Source organism: Acinonyx jubatus, chromosome B1, assembly GCF_027475565.1.
Source record: "Acinonyx jubatus isolate Ajub_Pintada_27869175 chromosome B1, VMU_Ajub_asm_v1.0, whole genome shotgun sequence".
Taxonomy (NCBI): Eukaryota; Metazoa; Chordata; class Mammalia; order Carnivora; family Felidae; genus Acinonyx; species Acinonyx jubatus.
In genome coordinates, this window is record NC_069382.1 from 34,219,333 (window position 1) to 34,245,665 (window position 26,333).

A 26,333-nucleotide genomic window follows, 5' to 3' on the forward strand; every position below is an offset into this window, starting at 1 on the left:
TTTCCTAACAGGACAGTTGCTCTGGGGTAGGTGGGCTCCCCAAACTTGAACTCACTGGGCTGGCCTGGGGAGCCTCAGGCTTTCAGGGCACTGTGTCTGGAACATGTGCCGCTCTTCTTCTGCCCAGTCTGGCTTCTTGGCAGTTTGGCTGTGGAGACTGTAGTAAGCCCCAGATCTGGCCCGCCATGCACAGGAATGTAGTAGCTAGGTTGGGTTGGGTTATTTAAGGGCAAAGAAGCCCAACCTCTTGAAGGCATGAAAGTTCCAAGGATTACCATCCAACCTAAAGGCTCAGATGAGTTTCATATTGTCCTTCAGGTTTGAATCTTGGGAAAAACAGCTCTTTGATTATATGCTTGTTATACATTAATAGTCCCTTTATTCCAAAGTCCCCTGACCTCATCAGTATGTACATCCAAGGATAGGGAGGGAGGGAAAAAGTCTTTGAGCCACTAAAACAGTTGAAATGGCTCAGAAACCTATCCCTGAGGTCGAGGGGGCTCAGTTTGGGGTTTAGGGGGGAAAAAGGTTCAAAACATGATGTCCATTTAACATATGTATGGGGCAGAATAAAATCCCTGAAACTCAAACCATAATTAAAATAGCTAATAGGATGCCTGGGTGGCTTAGTCAGTTAATTATCTGACTCTTGGTTTCAGCTCAGGTCATGATCTCATGGGTCATGAGTTCAAGCCCCACACTGGGGGCTCTGTGCTGACAGTGTGGAGCCTGCTTAGGATCCTCTCTCTCCCACTTTCTTCCCCTCCCCCTCTTGTGCTCTTTCTCTCTCTCTCTCTCTCTCTCTCTCTCTCTCTCAAAATAAATAAACTTAAAAAAAAAAGATTTAAAATAGCTAATGTTTATGGAGGGCTTCTTTGTTCGAAACACATGCTATGTAATTTACATTTAGATCCCCTCCCAAAGACACTATGAAGGAGGTGCCGTTGTTACCCCATTTTAAAGATAAGAGAGATTAAGTAACTGCCCTAGGGTTACCCAGTGGCGGCCAAAGGAGAGGATCCACCGAGTCTTGAAGTCTCCCTTTCTCCCTTAACGTCACAGAAATTTGCTTACGTTTTTTGGCCAACCAAACCAGGTGTTGGCTTTGCTCCCTGGAAGCTGATGTCTTACCTGAGACATCATGTTTAAGTGGTGGAGGAAACAATTTCTAGCTCATTCATTAACTTGCAGTTTATATACTTTATGTACTGCTTATTTACCCAGCCTAAGTACCATAAGCATACTTTGTCATCAGGGAAGCATGTTTATGAAGCGCCCCTGGGCTGTGAGTTGAGGAAGAGATGGGATGTGTCACCACTGCATCATTGGGTAGTGACCTCCTTTCCTGAGTTTCTGGCTTCTCAAGTGCTCCCAAGTAATCTCATGTAAATCCTTTCCTGGAATGGGGCCTAAAGACAAATCCTGAGAAGCTGGAGAATGAGCTGGATACCGTCTGTTCTGAGTAATTCATTCATTCAATCCTTCAACAAACACTGGCTGAACCTCACTGTGGACACTGTGTACCGGTGATGGGGAAAGTCATTAAGATCTCACTCCTGCCCTGGAGGAACTTGGCAGCATCAGTAGGCGCATTACTGCAGAATGTATGGGATGTATAGGAGCTGCATAATAATAAAAGCAGTGGTCACACACGAGAGGACATTGGAGCAGAGTATTGAAGACCAGGAAGACCACATCTAGAGAGGTTGGAAAAAGCGTCTCAGGTGGAGGGGAGAGTAAATTGCAACAAGATGTGGAGAGCCTGGGGTGTGTTCTGAAGCATAGCATGCGACTTTGGCCGATTTCAGGACAGGGTGGAGGGTAGACGAGCAGGACAGGGGGGCCCTGGCAGCTGGCACCGGGCGTCCCGGCCCCTCGTCATGGCCATCCTCCCCCCTCTCAGACAGCAGAGGAGCAAGTCAAGACTGTGAACAAGGTTCTGAGTATTGTGCCACCGTCAAGATAGAGCCGGAGTTTGTAAGCAGCTTCTTGTTTAAAAAGGGATCGTGTTTAAGATTATTACTAAAATAATATCCCACACGATCAGGGACTAGGGGTGGAGGGAGTGAGGTTACCTTTTGTGGGCAGAGAGGGAGAGCGAGAGAGAGCTTAAGAATCATTTTCGCAAGAGCACTGGTGAAAAGGCTGCACACAGCTGGCTCCGAGGGATAAATTCATTATTTCACCAACAGGGTTGACTGCCAACACACTGAAGGGTAAAGATGTAGAGGCTGTGGGTGTATGGCCCAAATGGGGAAACAGGAAAGCAGCCAGAGACCCCACCTAGAAAACAAAATGGGGAGGTAGACCACCAGACCCTCCATTTTTTAAAGCCCTGATGAACAACTGAAAATTACTTGCCCCTGGAAAAAAATAATAAATTCCACATTATCATTTCAATGGTTCCTCACATAAATACCAAAGAATCAGAAAAGCTGGTGCCTCATGTTGCTCCCAGAACCTAAGAAATGGTATCTTTCAGTTATCGGATTTTATTTCTTTGCCGCATTTCATTTTATACATATTTATTCACGCAGAACAGAAGCGCAGCGTTATTGAGGATGCCATGGGAGCGGAAGGAAAAGCTGTTATACATAAGAATGCACCGCATTTACATTGTCGCACTTTGCAACAATTGAACTATATGCAACTGGTTTTTTTTAATAAGAAAAAAAACTGGTTTGCATTTAATTTGCTGATTTTTTTTCTAACTCTTGAATTTTCCTATGCCGTAGAAATGTAAAAGGGGAGGGGTCAAGATCCTCGCAGATACAGAGGGTTGGGGGCTAGCAAGAGGCAGCTTTCATGGGGAGGGGTCGGGGATCCAGAGCAAGTTTATAACTATTTCTTTTTTAACAGATGCAGTTAACTGAACTGCAAAACATTCATCTTCCGATTTAATAACTCATTCTCCCTGCATGGAGACGGGGGTATTATAGTCCTGGATATTGCTTTTCTGGCTTTTGAGTGTCAATGATGAATCCCCATCTTCTAATAAAATACATTTTCATAGTAATTGAAATAATAATTTTTTGCCTCTTCATTTTCCCAGGTACTTAAAAAGGGGGCTTTTGACTTCTTTCCCTTTCCCTTGTCCTGACCTTATTTTCTTTTAACTGAAATTCCTTCCGCTGTTGAGATGCGGAGTCTGTGCTTCTGGCATCAGTGTCCCGGTGGCCTGCACGCTTCCCTCCCGCCCCCAGAAGCAGCCACAGGATGCAGAGGTAGACCTCCCCCATCAGACCATAGAGCTAATTAGGGGGACTGAGACATCAAGACCTAGAATTCTTGGCTGGGTTTGGCATCTCCATTTGCTTACAAGTTTAGGGGTCTCTATGGAGGGACAAATGTGATAACCAGGCAGCTGAGAGGAGCACAAAGAGGAGCAGGGAAAGGTCCTAGCTCTACACCTCCTGAAGCTCATGCACTAGGCTGCCCCCTAAATCTCCCCCCTCCCTTCCCCGACACCCTCAAGGTCAAGATCTGGGACTGCCCTTCTGCATTCCACGTGCATCCCTCAGTCTGCAGGTGAACTCATCCTTGAAGAGTTAAAATGAGTATCAGTGTGGGAGCACCTGGTTGGCTCAGTCGGTTAAGTGTCCAGCTTCCGCCCAGGTCATGATCTCTCACAGTGTGTGGGTTCGAGCCCCGCGTCAGGCTCTGTGCTGACAGCTCAGAGCCTGGAGCCTGCTTCAGATTCTGTGTCTCCCTCTCTCTCTGCCTCTCCCCCGTGCACGTGCGCGCGCTCTCTCTCTCTTTCAAAAGTAAACATTAAAAAAAAAATTTTTTAATGAGTATCAGTGTGTTAAGGACAGTATTACTTTCTCAATAAAATTTATATATATATTAAAAATAAATAATATATTAAATATATCAAATAATCTGCAGCTCTGTCTGCAGGGTTACTTTAAATGCTGCATTGGTGAGATTGTATGGAAAAATGTGAAGTTGTGTCCTACAACATCTTTTCATCCTTTCCTCCATGGCTGACAATGACAAGAAGAGGGGGAAAAAAACATAACTAGGACCGCAGAGGGTTTAAGAAGAACAATCGAGGTATGGCCTCTCTGGTAACTGTACCAGCTTTGGAAGATTTTCCTGGCCCTTTCTCTTCATACCCATCCAGGGAAGAATGATTTTGGTGAAAACTTGCTCAATTTAAGCTATAGTTTAATGTTGCCTGTAGGAATTCTCCCCTTTCTAAAGTGTCTAATCTTTCCTTACTCTAGTAAAAAGAATTTGGAAGTCAGGAATCAGGGTTTGGAGCCAGTCTGGACCAGGAAATCAAAGTAGCTGTCGGGTATATATGGTCAGGGTGACTGAAAGTGGAGGCACTGCCTTCCTTCATAGCAACAGAAATAATACTTTTCTGCCTGTTTTCCAACGTACTTAGAAAAAGGCTTTTGACTTCTTTCCGTTTTCCCTGTCCTAATGGAAAACACATGTGGCCCTGGCCTGTCTGGAGGGAGTAGGCTTCACCCGCTCCTTACAAATATGCAGGCTGTGGTCAACACACTCAACACCTTTGTACGAACTACAGAAAGGAGTCCCCCCTTTTGGCCTGATTCATCCCTAGTCCAGGAGGCCTGGTTTGGCAAGGGGAGCATGGGCTGGATTTCAGCCCCTAGTCATGACCTTCCCTGGGGGGGCTTTTGTGTAGTTCACATTGCTTAACTCTACTGGCAGTAGATGGTAGCTTTTGAGTTAGACTCAGGTTCAAATCCTGACTCTACCATTTTCTAGCTGTGTTACCTTTGGCAAGTAGTTTGATTTCATACATTATAGTACCTATATTATAAGAATGGTACAAGGACTAAATGAGATAATATATGTAAATCTCTTGGTGCTAAATCTGTGGTGACTATTATTATTCTAGAGAGGCCTTTTCTGATCCTTCAGTATCCATAAGAGGCAAGAGTGAAAATACGTTTCCTAGGACAGAGATGGGGATGACAAAATGTGGGCCCAGGCCTGGATGTTAATTGTCCTTCAGGCAGAAGTGCTCGGCTACAAGATCTGATCTGGTAAATATCGGAGGGGCAAGAAAGGAGAGAAATCCAGTGGCTTGTGTGACCTCGGCTTCCAGACAGAGGCCAGACTTCCATTCCTGCTTCTGGAGTCATCTGTCCCAGCTACTCTTGCTTTTCTGTTTCTCCATCCCTTACCCCCATGACCCAGCAGCATTTCAGGGGATTAAAGGTTCCTGCTTCTCCTGGGACCTTGGAACTGGGGGTGCAAGAGCAGCCACAAAAAGTCTTTCTTGTATGTCCCTGTCCTCATTCTCTAGTGGAGCAGGAAAGGAACAAGTCCAGGGCATCTGCAGAGAATCTTCCTGAGTGTCCTCCCCCAACCCCCCCCCCCCCCCCCCCCATCTAGGGCCATCTCGATGTCAAGATTTTTGAGATGAGGGTGGTTCTAGAACAAAGCTCCTTCTCTGGCAGTGACCAGGGGCTTCTTTGGACAGGTGAGAAGTAGCCATTCAGAGTCTGTTAATCTACTGCTTGGAAAGACCTGTGGCCCATTCAATATTTTCTGCAGGCTTTGTTTTTTAGAATAGTTTTGGGTCCACAGCAACAGCGAGTGGAAAGTACAAGAAGTTCACCTATACCTTTTCCCCCACTATCAACATCCTGGACCAGAATGTTACATTCATTGCAATCAGTGAATCTGTGCTGAGACATCATTACCACCCAGAGTCCATAGTTTACATTGGGATTCACTCTTGGTGTTGTACATTCTGTGGGCCTGGACAGATGTATAATGACACATATCCATCATTACAAGATCATACAGAAGAGTTTCACTACCCTAAATATCCTCTAAGCTCCACTTAATCACCTCTCTTCCCCCTGGCAACCAGTCATCTTTTTAGCTGTCTCCGTAGTTTTGCCTTTTCCAGAATGTCATATTGTTGGACTCATACAGTATGTAGCCTTTTCAGATTAGCTTCTTTCACTCAGTAATAGGCACTTGAGGTTCCTCTGTGTCTTTTCATGACTTCATAGTTCATTTCTTTTTAGCACTGAAATAATATCCCATTGTCTGGATGTAATACAGTTTATTTATATATTCACCTACTGAAGGACATCTTGGTTGCTTCCAAGTTTTGGCAGTTATGAATACAGCTGTTGTAAATATCTGTGTACAGGTTTCTGTGTGGACATAAGTTTTCAACTCTTTTGGGTAAATACCAGTGAGCACAATGATTGAATTATATGGAAAAGTTACACTGTCTTCCAAAGTGGCTGTACCATTTTGCATTCCCACAAGTGATGAATAAGAGTTCCTATTGCACCACCTCCCCGCCAGCATTTGATATTGTCAGTGTTCTAGACTTTGGCCATTCTCATTGACATGTGGTGGTATCCCATTGTTGTTTTAGTTTACAGTTTTGTAATGATATGGTGTTGATCATCTTTTCATATGCTCCCCCCTTTTCTAAATTTGCCATAAGTATATCTTTTTTGGTGGCCTGTCTGTTCAGGACGTTTGCCCACTTTTAAACTGGGTTGTTTGTTTTCTTATGGTGGAGCTTTAAGAGTTCTTTGTATATTTTGGATAGCAGTCATTTATCAGCTATATCTTTTGCAATGATTGTCTCCCAGCCTGTGACTTGTCTTATCATTCTCTTGACCCCATTCAATTTCATGCCCTCTTCCTGCATATCCAGCAGACCTACAGCTCCTTATCTCCTTGCACAAGCTTCAAGGAGGCCAGACTAACTGGAGGGGCATGGCCTCCTAGGGAAATGAGTGGGCCTATGAACACCTTTACCTCAAACAAATACATGTTTATTCATTCCCTAAACACTTAACATTGTTTTAACTCCTAGGGATGTATCAGTGAACAAAACAGGCAAAGCTCTGAGAATTGTGGAGCTTACTTTCTGTTAGGGAAGACATATACTAAAAAATAAACATAGAGACATATAGTGAAAAATCTACATAACCATATTATATAGCTTTCTGGAAGTAAGTCCAATGTGAAAACAATTTGAGCAGAACAAGGGAGATTGGAGATGCTGGCCTGGGGGAGGTTTTCCATCTAAATAAAGTGGCAGGATGGGCTTCATCGAGAAAGGGACATTGAAGCAAAGAGGATGCCAAGAGGGCACAAAAACCAGGCAGAGGGATCAGCCAGTGCAAAAGGCCACAAGGCAAGAGTGACCGGTGTGTTTGAAGACCTAGGACCTACAAGGAAGCTGATATGGCTGGAGTGGAGTAGAGGCAGCAATGGGAGAGGATTTCCTGATGGATTCGATGTAGGGGTGAGAGAAAGGAGAATCATGACACCAGGATTTTTGACCTGAGCCACTAAAAGGATGTCATTAACTGAGACGGGGAAGAGCAGGTCTCCAGGTAATGGTGGCTGAAGGCAGAGATGAGTAGTTTTTTGGACATGCTGAGTTTTTGCTATTAGATATCTTGGTGGAGATGTCAGGTAGGCTGTTGGTACAGATGGGTTTGGAGTTCACGGGAGTTTGTGTACAAGATTCTGGGCTGAGTGCTGTGGGAAATAGGGAGAAGAATAAAACCCAATTCTTCCACTGCTACCTCTGTCCAGGGATCCCTAGAGGGCAGCACATAAAACAGCCACCCCCACCAGAAGGCAGCTCTTTCCAGTCTCCCTGGAGTCTTGGAGGCAGGTGAACAAATCTAAGCTACCAAAAATTACAGTAAGGAGACCACCCCAAACACCGTTACTGCTCATTAATAAGTCAGGAAGAAGGGGAAACCAGGCTGTGGCTTTCCTTTCTCCAGCAGCAGTAAAATAGACACTTGAGAGTTTTGAAGATTATCACAAGAGCTCCTCACAGTCCATTTGCCTTTCCATTCACCTAGAGGCAGGTAAAGGAAGAGAAGGAAGGCTGATTGGGGGGAGGGGGGCGGTGCTGATAGCAGGGACAGTCACTTCCCCTCTCCCTGCTCCTTTGGCTGTGCCCCCAGCCACCTGTCAAGCAGCCAGATCAACCCCTGACAGGGCCAGGCTGGGCTGGGTCCTGCTCTCTGTGGTCTGTTTGTGCACAGGGCTAGCTGTTTCAAGAGAGGAGAGCTATTACTATTCACCACATACTAGACCAATATTAGGTCAGATCCCTAATATGAGTAACCCAGGTCCCAGGGTTAACATGCCAGCTGTGATCCTCACTCTGAAGTATAGTCAGTTGCCCAAGTAAGAGCCATGTTTTCACATTAAACATCCCTGAGTCTCTCTTATTCAAGTGGCAGATGGTGAATTTCATGCAATGACGTAAGCAGAGGCCCCTCTATTTCCAGCCTGGAACTCAGAATCTGTGGAAAAGCTGCATCTCTGCATCCTGAGCCCTGAATGCTGCAGCTCTTGGGGTCAGGATATGTCTGAGAGAGCTGGGGCCAGGAGTGGGGGGAGCAGCGAACTGGCCTTTGTCCAGAGTTGTCCAGCAGCAAAAGGGGGACCAGGGCGCTTTGGGAGGCCTGGGATGGATATGGAGGACAAGACCTGCCATACAACCTGAAAATCTAGTGCTTTAATAAGCCAAGGCTGATATTGGAACTGGTGTGCCCAGGGACCTCACAGAGATGGGCAGCATGGCGCAAGTGGGGGTTATTGATGGAATGTCTTTGCAGGCTCAGATCTGAGCAAAAGTAAAACTGAGTTATGACACCAGGGCCAGATTAATGAAAATGTGCATGGGAACAGCCCATCCTCAGTGATTTCCACCCAGCACTTGGGCATTTTCTGACCCAAATACGTTGACAAAAGTCTAATGTCCTACATGCAGCCCTTTCACTGGCAAAGACAGAAAAAGATTTATAACACAATAATAACCTTCAGGAATTTCAGCCCACTCCTAGGCTGCTTGCCTTAGATCCCCAAGGGAACTGACCCCTCCAGAAAGGTCCTAGGACATTATTCAGGATTTGGAATTCTCTATCTGAGGGGCTTCCCAAGAAATGTGACTTGAGGCCTCATCTCCCACTCTTTCACCCTCTTTGCTCCTGGCACACAGACTTCCTTGCTGGGCTCTGGCCTCTTGCCATGACTTTGCAGCCTTGGGGTACCCAGTTCTCTCCCTTGGGGTGCCCTTCCCATTCTTCCCACTGGACTAACAACTCCTCTTCCATTAGGGCAAACTCAAGCCACACCATTTTTGGAAGCTTTGCATTCAAGCTGTACTTTAATAACATTTATTGCCCTTCTCCTCCTCCTCCTCCTCCTCCTCCTCCTCCTCCTCCTCCTCCTCCTCCCCCCCCCCCCTTCTCCTTCTTTTCCTTCTTCTCCTTCTTCTACCTTCTACCTTCTTCTCCTTCTTTTTTTCCTGAGCGTTTATCTGTATTCTAATTGGGAGCGTACTAATACTGTTTTGTGATCTGCTTTCTCCCTCCCCCTCACTTAAGGCTATATAGTTAAGGGAAAAGGGGGCAGTGTAGGGTAGTGGTTATGTGTGGGTGGGCTCTGGAGTCAGACTGTCTGGGTTCAAATCCTGACCGTGCCACCACAGTCCTGACACCTGAGCAAGTTACTGAAACTGTTTCCGTGTTTAGAACAGTGTGGTTTACACTGAATTTTAATCTATAATTTTGTTTTCTTCTTTTCTCACTCAACTGTGAGTTCCTTGAGGTCATAGAGTGACTCTTGTTCATCCTTCTGTCCTCAGCATCTTGCTCCTACATGATAAGCATCCCCAACATGTTCAATGCACGGAAGACCCCAAAGAATAGGGCCCAGCCCTAGGAATCAGATGGAAGGATCTGATCCCGAAACAGGATCAAAGATTTGCGTCTGAGGGGCCCTGTTTGTTTCCCAGATTAGCTAAACGGGACAATCAATTACGTTTTCTGAGGCTCCCGGTTCACCTTTTGTCGAACGGAGACGACAGCGTGAGTGCGAGACAAGCAGGACGGCTTACGACCCCGCTCCGCAAAGTAGGACTTTGAGATCAGTGAAGTAACTGTTTTCCTGATTTCACGGGGCTTCTCTCCGGCTCCGGGCGGCGACGGGCGCTGAGCCGCTGCCCTCAGTTCGGGAGATGAAGGAGCCGGACGGCAGGCGGTGCGCGGCTGCGGCTCGGAATTCGCGGCGCGCCGGGAGAGTCAGGGGTGCGCCCCCACCCCAGGTCCGAGCCCAGGAGGCCACCCCGGGCGCCGCGGCCGCCCGGGTCCCGGTTATCAGCCTCCTCCTCCTTCCCCCAGGGCCCAATGTTGCGCCCACCAGATCCGGTGGGGCGGGGGGGGGGGGGGCGGGAATCCTCTCCCCTTTTCCCGGGGATCCGGGCGGGGAGGGGAAGGTGGCGGTGGCTAGAAATGAGGCTTCCTTTGCCTCCTACTCTCCGGCAAAATCCGATCTTTTCTGAGCAGGATGGGGCGGGGGCGGGGGGCCGCGTGTGCGCCCGGGCGGAGGGAATTCCTTCCCCGGCGGGCGGCGACACCCGCAGCAGCGCCTTCCCTTTTTTTAGCTCTTCCCCGAGGCTCCTTCTCGGCGCGGCCGGGGGTGGCGGCGCGCTCCACCTCGCTCTGGAGAGACCGTCGCCCCGCCAGCCTCCCGGGCAGCGGCAGGTGGAAAGGGCGGCGAGGCGAGGGTCCCATCGCCGCCGCCGCCGCCGCCGCCGCCGCCGCCGCTGCCCGTGGGTGGGCAGCCGAGCGCCTTGCTAGAGGGAGACCCGGGGTGATTCCCATCCGCCCGCAGCTCTTCCAGGGCTGCCCTGAGCAAGGAGCTGTTTTGTCATTTTGAAAAAACACCTTCCCCCCTCCCCGCCCCCCAGGCTGTTTCAGAAATGGCACTGAGTCAGACCTGAGTCACAGGAGGACGTGGGCCCTCTCCCCCCCTCCCCCCGCGGTTCTTCCCGGTCCCGCCCCCAGCCCCGCTGTCTGCCCCCGCCCGGCTAAACACCCCCGGCGCCGCGGCCTCAGACACCGCGGGGGCCCCTGCCTGCCTCCCCCTGTCGCTGTGCTACCTGCCCACCCGCCCGGGGTGTGGGCCCTGCCGCGCTGCCCGTCGTTGCTGTGAAGACAGCTCGTCTGGGGACAGTAGTCCCGTCCTCAGACCGTGAAAAGGCCACAGTCTGTCCCCTGCCTCCGGGCACGGCAGGCCACCTGCCCCTGACCTTCTCTAACAGATGGTGTGTGCAGGGGGGTCAGGTTGAGAGGGGCGCTCAGCGGTGGCCACAGGATCTCCCATGGCAGTTCACTGTGATGCGTAACTTCCCTGGAGGACCTGGTCAGCTTTTTCCACCCCTGGCTACCTATTTTCTCACCCCTTCCACCCTTTCTTGAGCTCTCTGTGGAGAAGGTGCTACACAACTCTATTTTTAGTCCTAACAAGCTGCCTGCCTGAGCAGCTTCCATCTGCGGCACTCAGAGCCCTTTACAAATGCTAATGAATGGAAGCTGCTGCCTCCAGAGTAACTTAGATTCATCTTGCTTCCTCATCACCATCCCCCACACTCTCCCAGTGGGGAAACTGAGGCATGAGATTTAGGCTTGGAGAAGTGACCAAGGCAGTGTCAGAGACCCAAGTTTCCTATGGCCTGCTGGTCGTTCTGCCTTTGCTAGTGCCTTCTGACTCCTCTTAACTTCATAATCAGTGCTAGGTCCCGAACTAAGTTCAGAGGTCAGACAGTCCCTGTCTTCACCTGAGCTGAGGTCCAGTGGAAGAGGTAAACATAGAAGTTGATCATTACAGTACAAGTAAGTGGCCCCACAGAGCCGTTTTCTGCGGAGAGGGAGCATTATATGAGCCACAGAAGTCTCACCTAGCCAGGGAGGGAGGAGGGGAGTGGGGTTAGTGCTATTAGTGTCCTATTTTATAATCCAGTAAGGCTTCCTGGAGGAGATGACGCCTGAGCTGAGTCTATAATTGAGAATTGGAGTTAAGCAAAAGGCAGGGGGCATTCTGTGACCAAAGAACAGGGTAGAGAAAGCAGCAGTTTGGAGTTGCTGGAGGTGAAAGTGTTGCACATGCTGAGGTGGGAGGTGAGACTGGAGAGTATCTCTGTGCAAACAGGGAAAGGATCTGGTCGGGTCAGGGTCTTTCTTAAATGCATCGTTTTGGTGGCCAGGATGAAGAGTTTGATGGGAAAGGAGTAGAAGCCAGGAGACCAGAGATGATAAAAACGTGGATCAGGTGCCAGGGAGAGGTGCCACAAGGAGGACAGGGTGCATTGGAGAAATGTTTGACAGTTACTTTACTGGAAATCCAGGGGGACACAGTCTCCCCGTCCCCGTGGCCCACTGTTGGACTTGCAGGACAAACATCTCCCTAGGACTTCAACCAGATACCATCACCCAGGTGGCATTTTTCCCTTTTTGAGCTGGATGCCAGGAACTCCTGAGGGGCAGGACCTGCCTTCAGTGTCTGCTGTGGCATCCAGCAGCCATTACAGACAGTCTGTGTTTCTGAATGTTGGCTGAATGAATGGTCCCTTGATGGCATACGGGTCATAAAAAGGAATGGGAAATACTCAGCAGCTGCAGGTGGATGGATGTAGGCTTGCAGCACCCTCACCACTGCTCATCCTCGCCAAAGTGAAAGCCCCTGCACACTTTGAGGGAAAGCCAACCCTCCCTGCGTGGCTTTCGCTGTGAAACAGAAATTGCTGCCAACTGCAGCAAATGCAGCTTCAGAAGCTGTAGGAAGCCTCCTTACCAGTTTCAGGGCCCTCCTCTCCAACCAAAAAATCATGCAGCCATTTTTGGAACACCTGAAATGTGTTCCAGTTGAAGCAGACGGTGAAGAACATGAGTGTGTGCAGTGGCCCCTGGCATGCACCGAGAGGAGGGTGGCATAGAGGGACTCACCCACATTTGGCAAGTTTTGTGTATCGGGGTGGCAGGAATTTGAGGATAGGCCTTTGCTCATTTAATTCTCCATGTTGTCTGTATCATGTCAGGAGATTCCCAGTGCTGCCTTTTGCTGCAAATAGCTTCCCAATACTAAATCCCAGTAGGTTTACCCTGGCAATAAAAGGTCAGCGTGCTACTTAAGAGAGGGGGCTCTAGTCTAGGCTCAAACTCCCATCTCCTCCAGTCCTACTAGCTGTGTGACCTTAGAGAAGTTAAGCGATTCTGCCTTTTGAAACCTCAATTTCTCGTCTGTGGATTGGGTATATTCTAGAGTTACTGTGAAGTTTAGAAGAGTTAATGCCTATTTAAGCACTTAGAACAGTCTCTGGTACATGGTAAGTAAGCCCTCAATACATATTAATTGCTATGACTACTGACGGAGTCCTCTATCCTATATTTGGTATGGCTGTCCTTACAGCACCTGTACCAGCTAATCAACCCACATTGCTGTGTGGGTATCCCATGAAGTCTTACCTTGGTCCCTTCCTTTAAGTCTTGGACACTTAGGTAGAGAAGTACTTACCCTGTAATCTCTGAATCGCTATTCTGGGGGCAAGAAAATATACTCCATTTAGAAGAAAGTCTCATTTGTGATCAAAGATGAGATCTTCTTGTAGAGAATTGATTAGGACATAGAATCATAGAATGTTAGAGTTGGAAGACATCTTGGAGGTATGAATTCAAGCTGATGTTTTTCAGAGACCTGGAGAGATTGAGTTACTTGTGTGACTAGTAGAAACTAGAGGGCAGGAACCCAGGTTTGCTCCCTGTGTCCCCTGGTCACCGCTGCTTCGCTTCCCCAGGCGCTTCTCTCACCCCACACCCACAGGCCATCATCCCAAGTCCTCTTGGTCTTTGCTTTTCCCTCTCCCATCTCAAGTCTGGGCCGTTTCCTTTCCCTAGTCCAAACCGGACGAGTGTTCTGCTGCTGTGTCGTTCAGGGTTCAACCAGGGAGACAGATCCAGTAGGAAATACATAGTAGGGGTTGTTGCAAGGAGCCGGCTTACGGGATTGCAGTGGCCAGCTAGGCAAACCCACAATCCACAGTGCAGGCCATCAGGAAGGGCAGGTCAGAAACTCTCTGGCAGGGGCTGACGCTGCAATCCACAGGTGGGAATTTTCCTTTCGGGAAAATTCACCTGATTGAATCAGACCCACTCAGATGATCTGAGATGATCTCCTTTTCTCAAAGTCAAGTGACTGCGGACATTAATTCCAATTACAGAATACCTTCAGAGCAACACCAGTGTTTGAATGAATGACTGGATTCTGCAGGCTAGCCTTACTGACACCTAAAACCGACCACCACCGTCTTCTTGTGGTCTTGCTCTCTGTCCTCCTTTCAGCCTGACACACTGCTACCGAATTCATCTTCCAAAAACTCTGTCTTGCCCTCCTTTTCAGTTTTCCACCGTGGTCCCTGGGTTCTAAGAGAAAGCCCAGGTTGCCAACTGTATCTCCCGCTTAAACTGTCCATTCTAGTCAAACCAGTCTCTCCTTGGTCTCTGAGCAATAACTGTCTCTGTGACGTTCCTTCCTCCCATTGCTTCTCACTGCCTGAGCCCCACCCCTCCCTCTAAGGCCATTCTGTTTGCTTCCTGTAGCCCCCTGAGTTCTGTCTTTCCCTCCTGCGCCCCAGGCACCCATTCTCAGCTTCACTCACTTGCTCTTTAGCCAAGCAAGCAGAAGAGATAAACTCAGGGTTGGTGGGAGAAGGACAGAATCACTGTTAGTGCCCTTCCCTTCCCCGAAGCAGCCAGTACACTGGTCAAATCCTAACAAACTGCTCCTAAGATCTTATTAGTAAAGTGAAAGATTGGGTCTAGGTTATTATAAATGGCAACTGAAACCATTTTCTCTCCCATTTCTTTTCATTTTCCCTGCCCACCATGTCCACTCCACACCTCTCTGTCAAGAGAAGTTCTCAGTTCTTGCTATCTCTTTTTAATCAAGTCGGCATGCCTCGGACCTAAGGAGATTCAGAATCCAGATGGGCTGCACAACACTGATGGAGCCCGAATGCAAAACAGGTCCCTGACATCAGAGAGGCCTCCTTTTCATGTTTTAAAGAGATTCTCTAACAGGTTCTGCTAAATGTAATCTACATCAAATCTTGCCAAAGCAAGATGTTCATATCAGAACAGCAGAGCATGAAGGGTTTTGCCTGGCTAGGTTTGCGGGCAAGTTTCTGGAAAATCTGATATCACCTAATTTCCCTTATGGATGCAGGGTAAGGTATTTATTTAGCCTCTCTGTGCCTCAGTTTCGTTATCTGTAAAATGGAGAGAATAATAGATATTTGTTTGTCCCAGATGAAACCTATCTCTTGGGTTTGTGGTAAGGATTCAGTTAGTCTGTAGAAAGCACTTGAAAAGCCTGGCACATGGAAAGAGCCCAACACACCTTAGCTGCTACTATTATTAGCTGTCACAGAGCAAATTAGATGTCTCCTTCTGCACATGCTGACATCAGCAGGCTAAGGTAAGATACTTTTATAATGTCCCCCACTCCACCATCGGGGGCTTGGAATCTCAGCTTGTGAATGGGCACGCAGATCAGGAAACGGCTCTGGCAACGAGGCAAGCACTGCCTTCTAGCTAGTTGTGTTACTCATCGGTCACTTAGAAGTCAAGAAGCCGAAGCCGGAGCCTTGCATTCCAAATTTAGCTCTATTTGAACAAATATCTATTCATTATTTCTTAATGTTGGGTATGTTGTGCTAGGTACTGGGGGTGGTGAGAGAAGATGTGGCCCAGGTCCTCCGGACCTTACAAGGAAGGTAGCCTATGTGGAATCCGTCCAGTAGAGCCGGAGGCAGCGTGGTGTGTCATGAATAGAGCCAGTGAGGGCTGTCTTGGAGTCATTCCTGAGAAAGTGCCGGGAAGCTGAGCTTAGACAGACTAGGAGGGAAGACTCTGGCGACTCACCACTCTGTTCCTGTTGCCAGCACAGGACCTGGTGCACAGCAGATGCTCAGTAGAGCTTTGTGAATGACTAGCTGTACACAAGGGTCTTGAAAAAAGTTTCATCGGGTAGGTAAGCTTTGAAGGGTTTTAAGCTTTGTAGACAGAGTAAGATTTTGAGAGGGTGAAAAAGATAGAAATGGATAAACAAAATGCAGTATATACACACCATGGAATAGTGTTCAGCATGAAAAAGGGAGGAAATTCTTACCCATGTTACAACATGGATGAACCTTAGGGACATTATGCCAGTCACAGAATGGATGGATAGTGTATAATTCCACCGATATGAGGCACCTAAAGTAGTGAGATTCTTAAAGACAAGGAGTAGAAAAGTGGTTGCCAGCCAGGGGCTGGGGGGAATAGAGAGTTGTTTAGTGGATACAGTTTCAGTTTCCGCAAGATGACATAAGTTCTGGAGATCAATCGCATATCAGTGTGAATGTAGTTAATACTGAACTGTACTCTTGGGGTGCCTGAGTGGCTCAGTCGGTTGGGCTCAGGTCATGATCTCGTGGTTTGTGAGTTCGAGCCCCGGCTTGGGCTCTGTGCTGACAGCTCGGAGCCTGGAGCCCGCTTCGGATTCTGTGTCTCCCTCTGTCTGTCCCTCCGCTGCTTGCACTCTGTCTCTCTCATTGTCTCAAAAATAAATAAACATTTAAAAAAATACTAAACTGTACTCTTAAAAATGGTTAAGATGGCACGTTTTTATGTCATGAGTATTCTAGCACAGTTTAAAAAAAAAAAGATGGGGAAGGAAACTGCAAGAACAAAGGAGTTAAAGGAGGTAAAGAGGCAGAGTGTAGGATGTGTTCAAGGAAAGGATGCTTAACTGATAGGATCAGAACTTAAAGTATAGGGAGGGAGGGACATGGTAGGAGATAAGGTCAGATGGAGGCCAAGTGGGCCTCGAATGCCATGCCAAAAAGAGTGGAGTTTAAAATTTTGACTTTGATATCACATATGGCTGAGGTGGGTCTTAACAATATTCTCTTTAACCTTGGCTACTATACAATCTTCATACATACTCCCAGGGCTAGTGTGCCAAGCTGTTATTCCAGTTCTATGCTAACTCAAACTCTTCTGCTAAGCAGACCCCAAGGCTTACCTCACCTGCAACAGTGAGGGCCCGCTGCACCTGGGTGCCTCTCGGTGCTTCCTCTGCTGCCTTTGGTTTGAACTGATCCCCCATGGAGTGTTTAAGCTCCAGCTGCACTAATGGAAACTAGTGACATCTCAGCCTGATTAGCCAGACTCCTTTCAAATGAATATTCGTAAGCATCTTCAGTGTTACAAGCTCAACACTTGACAAATTACTGGGTCTGAATCATAGACTACTTGGATTTCCCACCCCTGACTTTGTGCCGGGGTGCGGGCTCCAGGGTATGTGTGTGATGGCCAGATGATAGGGTTCCCTGGTAGGTGCTGCCTCGTTTTGCCTCATAGGCTGGGCTGTTCTCAGTATAAGAAAAAAACCTTACTTGTTAAAAGTAGAAATGAGTTGGCCTATGACATTTTGGAGTTTGTTTTCCTTTTTAAGTGTTTGGGTGTCATGGGGATACCCATGCAATGCTGACTTCTAGATGGAGCTGTGAACCAGAGGGCCAAAGAGAAGACCTCTCCGTGTAGCTCTGTTATTTATTTAACATGCAATTTTAAGGCTCCAGTTATCTTCTCTATGTCTCCATTTTTCACATCTAAAATGAGTGTAATAATTTCTATCTTGCTTTCTAAGGATATCAAGAAGATGAATGGGGTACAGTTGATGACATACTTTGAAATCTGAATCACAGGGTGAATAGTATTGAATGTGAACATAATACTATGCATTCTCCAAGGATTCTAGAACTAAACATTTGCCTGTGAGGGTGTATTTTGTATGCCCCTTATTGCTACATTTACCAAAATGAGAACAGAAGAAGAAAATTCTTGTTCTGAGATTGATATAAGCCTTAAACTAAATGGTCATTCATTATAGCCTGACCAATTCCCTTCTTGAGCAGCGGTGCTAAAAACAGTTCAACTCCTTTGATGCCTTACTGTTTTGCTGCCCAGCCTCTGAGAAAGGAACTTGATAAGACATGCAGGAATCTTGACTGTTCCTTTCACCATTTCTGCACCCACACCGTCCTGCTTTGACCAGCTGTATTGTTGGTGCAGTTGAAGCTGCACCTTCTTGCTGGAGAGGACCCCTCCTTAGTTATAATTGCAGAACAAAATGTTCCAGCCCTGGTCACCTCAAAGGATTCTACCTTACAGGCCCCGCGCCCTGGAAAATGGTGACAGAGATGGTTGGGATATCAACAAAGAGCTTGCCCCATCCTTAGTCCATTACACATGGCCTATGCACCAGGCACCAGGCACCATGGGGCATCTAAAAGTCAAGCCAAAGGGGCGCCTGGGTGGCTCAGTTGGTTGAGTGTCCGACTTCGGCTCAGGTCATGATCTCGAGGTTGACGAGTTCGAGCCCTGCATTGGGCTGGCTCTGTGCTGACAGCTTGGAGCCTGCTTTGGATTCTGTGTCTCCATTTCTCTTGCCCCTCCCCCACTCATGCTCTGTCTCTCTCTGTCTCAAAAATAAATATCAACATTAAAAAATAAATAAATAAAGGTCAAGCCATGAACAACCCCTATTTCAGGTAGTTCTCACAGATGGCTCTCCTCTTATCCCTTATGCAGTGCTTCCTGTTCATCTCCATGGCTCACTGTTCCCTGACTCAATACATTGCTCTACATGTGTACAAAATGAGACAGACAGAAACTCATCAGGAATACTTCAGTATTTGACCTCAGCTACTGGCTTCTCAGCTTAATAACTTACTTCCACCTCCCTCTTTCATTCTGGACTCTGAATCCTACTAGAATCAACTCTAAGTTCACCCAACTTAGGGTTCTCCTGTGGCTTCAGATGAAAAGTTCATCATATGAGTCCTGAGTTCAAGGACCTTACTGAACAGGCTTGCTCCTGATCCGCCATCTTGACTTCTCATTCTGGTTCTGGTATTTACTTGCTATGAATCTTTCTCACTGCACATAGGCCAGAATACCCTGGGCATCTACCCTTCCATTCCTGGTGGTTCTTCAAGAACTTAGCCCTGGCCATGAGTGTTTCTGAAATGAGTGATTGGGAGCCAGAGGCAGAGAGAAGAGTGTAGCCTTTGGTATGCAATGGAGGCATTAAACCAAAGTTTGTGTATGTTTCTGCACTCAGCCATGCATGTGCATGTGGGCTCACACCACTTAATGCACTTTATTTTTTTTTAATGTTAACTTATTTTTGAGAGAGACAGAGACAGAGACAGAGCACGAGTGGGGGAGGAGCAGAGAGAGAGGGAGACAGACTCCGAAGCAGGCTCCAGGCTCTGAGCTATCAGCACAGAGCCCAACTTGGGGCTCGAACTCATGAGTCATGAGATCATGAGCTGAGCCGAAGTTGGATAACCAATAGACTGAGCCACCCAGGTGCTCTACCACTTAGTGCACTTTAAAAGTAACCCAAATATTTAAGATTCTGGACGATTCTGATTTTTTAAAAAGGAAGGAAGAAAGGGTGGGAGAGAGGGAAAGAGAGAGGGAGAGGGATTAAATACCCTTACTACAACACTAACTAAGAGATGACTGGTAATAATAATATCTTATGTAAATGCCTCCCAACTTTTATATCTATAAATTGTATCTTTATATACTTGTTTATAATTTAATTTTTCACCTAATCGTGTATCTGTTTGTGTCATTAAACACTCATCTATTGTTTTTAATGACTGAATGGTATTCTAGGGGATTATGACTCTACCAGACTTCATTTCACCAATTCTCCTTTTTTGGACATGGGGCTGTTTCCAAGGATTTTTTTCCTTTCACTATTATAAATAATGTGGTGTCGGGAAACTTTGGCCTAAATCTTTGACTACATTTTTTAATTCCTTAGGGTAAAATCCTGTAAGAAGAATTAATAGATCCAAGAAAATGCTCCTTTTCAGGGTTTTAGATATTCAGTGCCAAATCGGCCCCAAGAAAGTTAAGCCAATCTCTACTCCCGTAACTTCAACCCTTCACCAACACTGGGTATTATAAGTTGTTAGAATAACTACCAGTTGATAAGTGAAAAATAGTATCTCCCTCTTGAGTACAAACTAGGTTGGATTTTTTTGTGTGTGCTTTTTAGCCACTCGTATTTATTTTGTGATTTCTCTATCCATTGTTGCCAATTTTTTTCTATTCAGATGTTTTTCTTCATGATTGATCAGAGCTTTTTTTAAATACATTAATAATATAATCCCCTCTATCATATAAATTGCAAATATTTCCGTGGTCTTTTGTCTACTTTTTACCATATTTATGGTGTTTTTGTTGTTAATGCTTTGGGGAGGGGTTGATGTAGAGGCATTGTACATTTTGGCATCGTCAAATCTATCATTCTTTTTGCTTTATGATTTCTATTTTGATATCATTGTTGGGAAGACTTTCCCCACGGTTAAAGCATTCTTTCCCATTTAGTTTAACTCTGAATTCTAGGAACAGAATACTTCAAGCTATTTTGTCTTCAGAACCCTGAACTTCAGGAAGACACTGCTTCCAAAAGACCCCCAGGATAAAAGGGAGGAATATGGAGAGTGTAGATCTGAACACAAACCCCACATCTAATTGACCCACTGAGAGCTGGGAAGGGAACTTAAACCTGTTCTAGTCTTCCAGTGACAGTCTGACAAGTCCAGACTCTACTTAAACATTTCACCCCGGGATTTTGCTTCTTGTTCAAATCTTTAGAAAAGTTCCCTAGGTTCAGAATAGTGTCAACGTTTCCCCAAGCATCCCTCTCTTAGGGGCTCTGCATGCCACCAAACCATGTGGCCTTTTCCTTGACATGTCCACCCTGTGCAAGGGCAGAGGGAGAGGGGAGGGGCTGCCTGCCCACCATGATGATGGCAGTGCTCCAGTCAGCAATGGGAACACTGGCTGCAAGGCCATGTGCTATTCACACCTGGGCCATGACACCTCTGCTGGGGTTTGAAAATGCCTTTTTCCCTGTGTGTGTGTGTGTGTGCGTGCGTGTGTGTGTGTGGTACATGCTCACTTGTACCAGCTTGCACACACATTTTCCTCTAGTTAAGCCTAAATGGGAAAAACTGTCCCTGTAATTTTGAAGAGGGGGAGGGAGCAAATAAAACCTTCAGTAGAAATAGGAAGAAAAAGATGTGCACTGAGCATGTGCAGAGTAATTTTTCTTCTGCATGCTTTATTAAAGAATTATATGACATAATTACATGTTATAATGTCTTTACACATATTTATGGTAATTACGTCAATGCACATTTGATGTTCTATAATTACAGTAAATACACAACAATCCTGACAAATCACTTGATCAAGAATTCAAATTCCCTAAGTGAAGACGGGGAGAAAAGACATTAACTCTTCCGCTTCCTGATTGCCCCAGTGCCTGATTATTCTTCTGCCTTTTCCTGGAAGTTTTGGAGGTTCTTTATGTCCCTGGGTGTCATCAAGGTACAGTTACATTCATTTCCACCAGGGATGTTCCTGAGACTGGTCCCTACAGCAACACCACTTATTTTTATTATAGTTTCCTCTACAACACTGTTGTTATGCTGATTGTGTAGGAGGAGTGGGTGCCAGGCCCTGATAGAGCTCCAGGAGCAGGTAGGTAGGGAATGTGTGTTTGATGCCCTCAGAGAAGAGAATTGCCCTGTCAGATGCGGGGAAATACCAAGAAGGTGCCAGTCAGGATTCATCTCCTGTGGAAATTGGAGCCTTATGGACAGAAACAGCAGTGAAAATGAATACCACAGAAGCAAGTGCCCTTTCCTATAGCCTTTTGTTGATCTCTAAGCCACTTTTTAACTCCGTAAAAACTCCTGAAGGGTGGGACTGTGTCCAATTCCCTAGTACCTGGAATCATGCGTTGAGTTTTTTCATGGTGAGGCTCTGATATCACACACACACACACACACACACACACACACACACAGCATTGCATGCATTAATTATACTAGATGGATAGTTTTCTTCTCTTCTGTGAACACTTTTCATTGTCTCATCGTCTCTGGATTCAGGTGTTGCAGTGGGTAGGGGATAGGGGGTACTGTTCTTGCTAAGTAGTACCTGTGGCTAGTTTATCAGAAACCATCAGGCATAATTGTTGTCCCTACCAAGATGCCTCTCCTGCAATCTGTCTAATCCCTTGTAAGGTCTGGAGGAAGTGTTTCTTTACCTTTGCCCTGACAAGATAAGAATCATCCAGATAAAAACCATCCATAGATTCAGACCGTCATGTATTTAGCCCAGAGTAGGAGTGTTGGGTCTTCAGGAGGCTATAGAAGAAACCGAGGCCAGGATTTGGGCTCCAGATCCCCAAAGGGACATAACAAATGACTCACCATACTGGGTTTCTTTGGTGGAAGGAACTCGCTTGAGGCAGGTTATAGAATTAAAAGAAGGGCTAGTGGTTTGTGACCCTCTGTCTGGGGGAAAGGGCACCTGCCTACCTACTTCAGGGGCCTTGAGCTACTAGATGTTAAAGAGTTTGAAAAGTTAAGAACTTTCAATAAATGTAAGGAATTTTTAGCAAACTCTTTCTTGTGCCTAGCACTGACTGCCTTTAGTACGGAAGCAAGAATAACACTCCTGTATGCGCTCACCGATTTCATCCCACCTCTGTGACCCGGAGAAACTAATTATCCCTGGAACAGGTGGTCTTGAAGGGAAATTGCACTGATCCCCCCAGGTGGAAAAAAGAAATCTGTTACACTGGTTCAGGCCAGTGTCGGAAAGGACTGAAATGAGAGCTAATGATTCATAAAAGTCGCAAACTTATTGACTAATACAGTTCTTAGTCATGAAGTCTCCATATTCCATACGTTCTGAAATCATAGCAATTACAGATTTAAATGAAGCTGGAATCCTTAGTGCGGAAAATGCTTGTTTTAGCCCCAGATGGGGGCTAGAGGTGAGTGACCCGTTACTCCCCTGGTAATGAAAGTGCCTGGCAGCCTGCAGGCTTCTCAGGATGGTAATTGCTGCGGGCTGAGATAGGGATCTCACTGCGCTAATGATGCCCTGTTCCTTTTTTGAGGCCTGACTCCACTTTTCCTGTAGCACCAAGATTGCAAAGGAATGCAGCACGGTAGGAATGAACACATTAACACGCACATCTTAGCATTTTGCATTTTTCAAAAATGTTGCCATCATGTTTTAGTCTCTTTTTTTTTTATTGTTAATTGCTCAGGACCTGGTAAATTTAGAGGGATGCCTCATCCATGTATTTCAACATGTGAGCAAGTGAAATGGAAACAGATGTAGCATTTTCTTTCTTTCTTATTTTTTTTTTCTTTTCAGTGAGGACTTTGCACGGCCAGGAACCATAATTCATATTTTCTTCACACTCACAAAAGACTCTGCTGGAACCAAGTTTGTGTTGGGAAACAGATTTTTCCAGGCTCTTTCTGGTTGGGCGTTGTTGTGGTGTGTTTCTAACTGCTGTTCATTTACCAACTACTAGAAAAGGTGGGCTTGGAGGGAAAGTAGACCAAGGCTTGCTCCCTTTTACATGGGCTCAGAAAAGAAACTGGGAGGTCTGTGCTCCTTTGAAGGTCTTTGAAAGTGAGAAGGAGTAGGAACCCACAAGATTCATGCTTGTAATCAGAGCAAGGCCATTCATTTCAGAAAAGCAATTTCTTGCCTCAAAACAACGGGTAGGGGGAAAAAGAAGAAAGAAACTCAGCGCTTCTACTTTCTAGGGGTTGATGCTTTGGAGGTGGAGGGCAGGAGTTTGAAATTAAATATTCGGAAGAGAATCAGCAAGAGGCAAAATCTCCAGCTAGAGATGTCCATTAAGTTGTAGTGATGGGATTGCCAATAAAGTCCCTTTCAGCAGTGCCTCCCCCACCCCACCCCCGCCCCGCCATGTCGCCCCATTGCCACCGGTGGCATTTGGGAGTTCAGTAACTCTCCCAGAGGGCCTGTGCTCTATCTCTACAGGTCTGTATAATCCTTGGCTGCTGAGCTACCAACTGCAGTCCCTGGGGACTGAAAAATTAATTTCTTTCCCTGCCCCACACTGCTGATCCCAGCTGGCCTGTGGCTCAGCTGGGACCTGGGGTCAGATGCACGAGACCACCAGGTGCTTGGAGTAAATGATCAGGGCCTTGGTCTGAGTAGGCTTCTAACAATACGGAAATGGCATTTTCCACTTAACTCAATTGCTGTGCACCTGGCTGTCTCTCCGCACCAAGATTCAATTATCAGGGCGGGTGAGTGCTCCCCCTTACCCCTTGTCCTCGCCTGCGCTTTCTGAGGAGCTGTGTAGTGTCCTCTGTCTCAGGCAGCTAAGGGTGATGGGATTCCAACAAGCAAGAAAGAGGAAGGATTTTTCTACTCATGTTCAGCTTCAGAACTAACTCTGATGTGCAGTAGGTGGCGCCGTGGAAGAGTGCTGGAGCCGTCTACCTTTGTGGCCTTGGGCAAGTCACTAAACCTTCCTGAGCCTCAGTTTCCTCCTTTGTACAGTAACAAAGTGATAGCTGATGATCTGCGATCTCAGCATCCAGTTCTAAAATACCGAGGAGTTTATCCTACCATATTCCACTGAGGATCCCAAAGTACTTCCTTGATAGGAAGGTGTTCGGTCTCAAAAATTAATTCAGAAGAAACTGGAATACAAAGTCATGAATAATGGGCATTTGGTAAACCCAGTAATCAGGGTGGCTGGAGCTCAAGCCGGATTGTTGAACTTCCAGCCCAGGGTCTTCTGCATCCCCTTCCTCAGGAAGCCTGGAGGTCTCTGTAGAGTCCTACATGTCAGAACTTACTAGAGGCACCTTGCAAGCCAGACGTGGATGGGAGGGAGGAAGTAGAGACTATCACCCAGGGCAAGATGCGTTTGGCATCGTCCCCAGAAAGTTGCCTCCCCAGGTCCCCAGCCTCTCAATCCTGAGTTTGTGAAGCTGTCAATGGAAAGCAGATCCAAGTGTTGCTGGTTCAATGATGCTTGCCCAAATGCTGTTTCCTAAGAACTGTTGGATGCCCAAGATGCCTTCTGAGTCTGTTTTCTTTTTCCAACAAGCCCGTTTCTTTTCCTGGAAGTGGGACATGGCATGACGCCGGTGGAATCTGAACCCAAGTCTATTCCAACTCCTTTCTAAACTTGGATCCCACTGCAATGAGAAGGTTTGGGAACCCAGCAGAGGCCCCTGCCTCCTACTCCTCCCTGAGGGTCCTGGAGGCTGTGGCTCTTAGTAAGCACTGTAGGCATGCAGCAGCCTTCGTGCTTATGAGCTACACATGGCTCCATATATTAGTGCCTTATGTCATTTTCAAACCACAAAGGTATCAGTACCTCCATGATTGAAATGAAGAACTAAGACCAGAAGTAGTAAATGGAAGACTCCACATTCAGACCAAGGCCCATAAGCCTTGTTCTTTTTAACACACACACACACACACACACACACACACACACACACACACACACTTGCTATGAAGATATGCTCTTTTTCACACCAAGGAGAACCCTTCCTAGGTGGCACAGCTTTGAGTCACTTTCTTAAAAAGGCAGTCCTGACCCCTGGGACAGATCATAGCTTTTGACTCACCATTGCTTATCTTCCTCATTATTTGAACATGACTTTCTTCTCTGGCTTCCCAGCTCTGCCAGCTGGCTGCTGTGAGGAGGCCGTGGCTTTGTTCTCTCCCAGATGCACTTCAGCCCCTTCCTATCACCAGGCCACCCCTTCTGTCCTGTTACTCTAGTTTGACATGCTGGCCACTGGTACCAGCCTCTCCTCCCCTCTCCTTCCTGTCTATGGTCACCCCGGCTATCGTGACCCTAAACCAGGGGAGGCTCTGTCACGCACTGGCCCATGTCCTACACCCACCACTTCTCCTGGTTGAGCCGCGGATCTCTTTGTCTTAAAAGGGGGATGATAATAATAATGCCTTCTTCTCTCACAGGGTTTCTGGGAGCCCCATGAGTCAATATGTGTGGGTGCACTTGGTAAACTGTAAAGCGCCCAGTCAGGCCAAGTCCCTCTGTGCCCACTACCCCCACCCCAACATACCCTCTGTTTCTTTCCACCCAGCTTTTATCAAATGGCCACACATGCCCTCTCCTTCTCAGAACATGCTCAGGTCCTTTCTCCCAGCACCACCCACAAGCTGGTCACATTCCACAGCAACAGAAGACAGACTAAAGCCATGGACTCATGAACGTCTCAGCTTGGCTCCATGTGAAAGAAATCAGAAGATTTGATTTTTGACATCTTTTAATTTTTTTTTTTTTTTTTTTGCATAAAAAGTAGATGTGAAGAGTGAAGAGTTGTAGTAACACCCCAGGCCAAGTAACACGTTCAAGACAGCATGGCAGGTGACACACAGGATGTCAGAGAGCGTGACAGCAGCACTGGGGACGTGAACAGCATAATGCCACACGTCAGCGTTGCCGGCAAAGCCAGTATAACTTGGCAGTGGGCATGGAAGTACCGTCTGGGTCGGAAGATGCCAAGAAGGGCTGGTGTGTTGTCATTGGCACAGGCA

The 26,333-nt window shown here is 46.9% G+C and overlaps 1 protein-coding gene across 5 annotated transcripts in view; it reads left to right on the plus strand.

Moving 5' to 3' along the window:
- Positions 1-26,333, plus strand: part of PEBP4 (phosphatidylethanolamine binding protein 4) — a 214,477-nt gene that overhangs the window by 61,577 nt on the left and 126,567 nt on the right. The window lies entirely within an intron of this gene.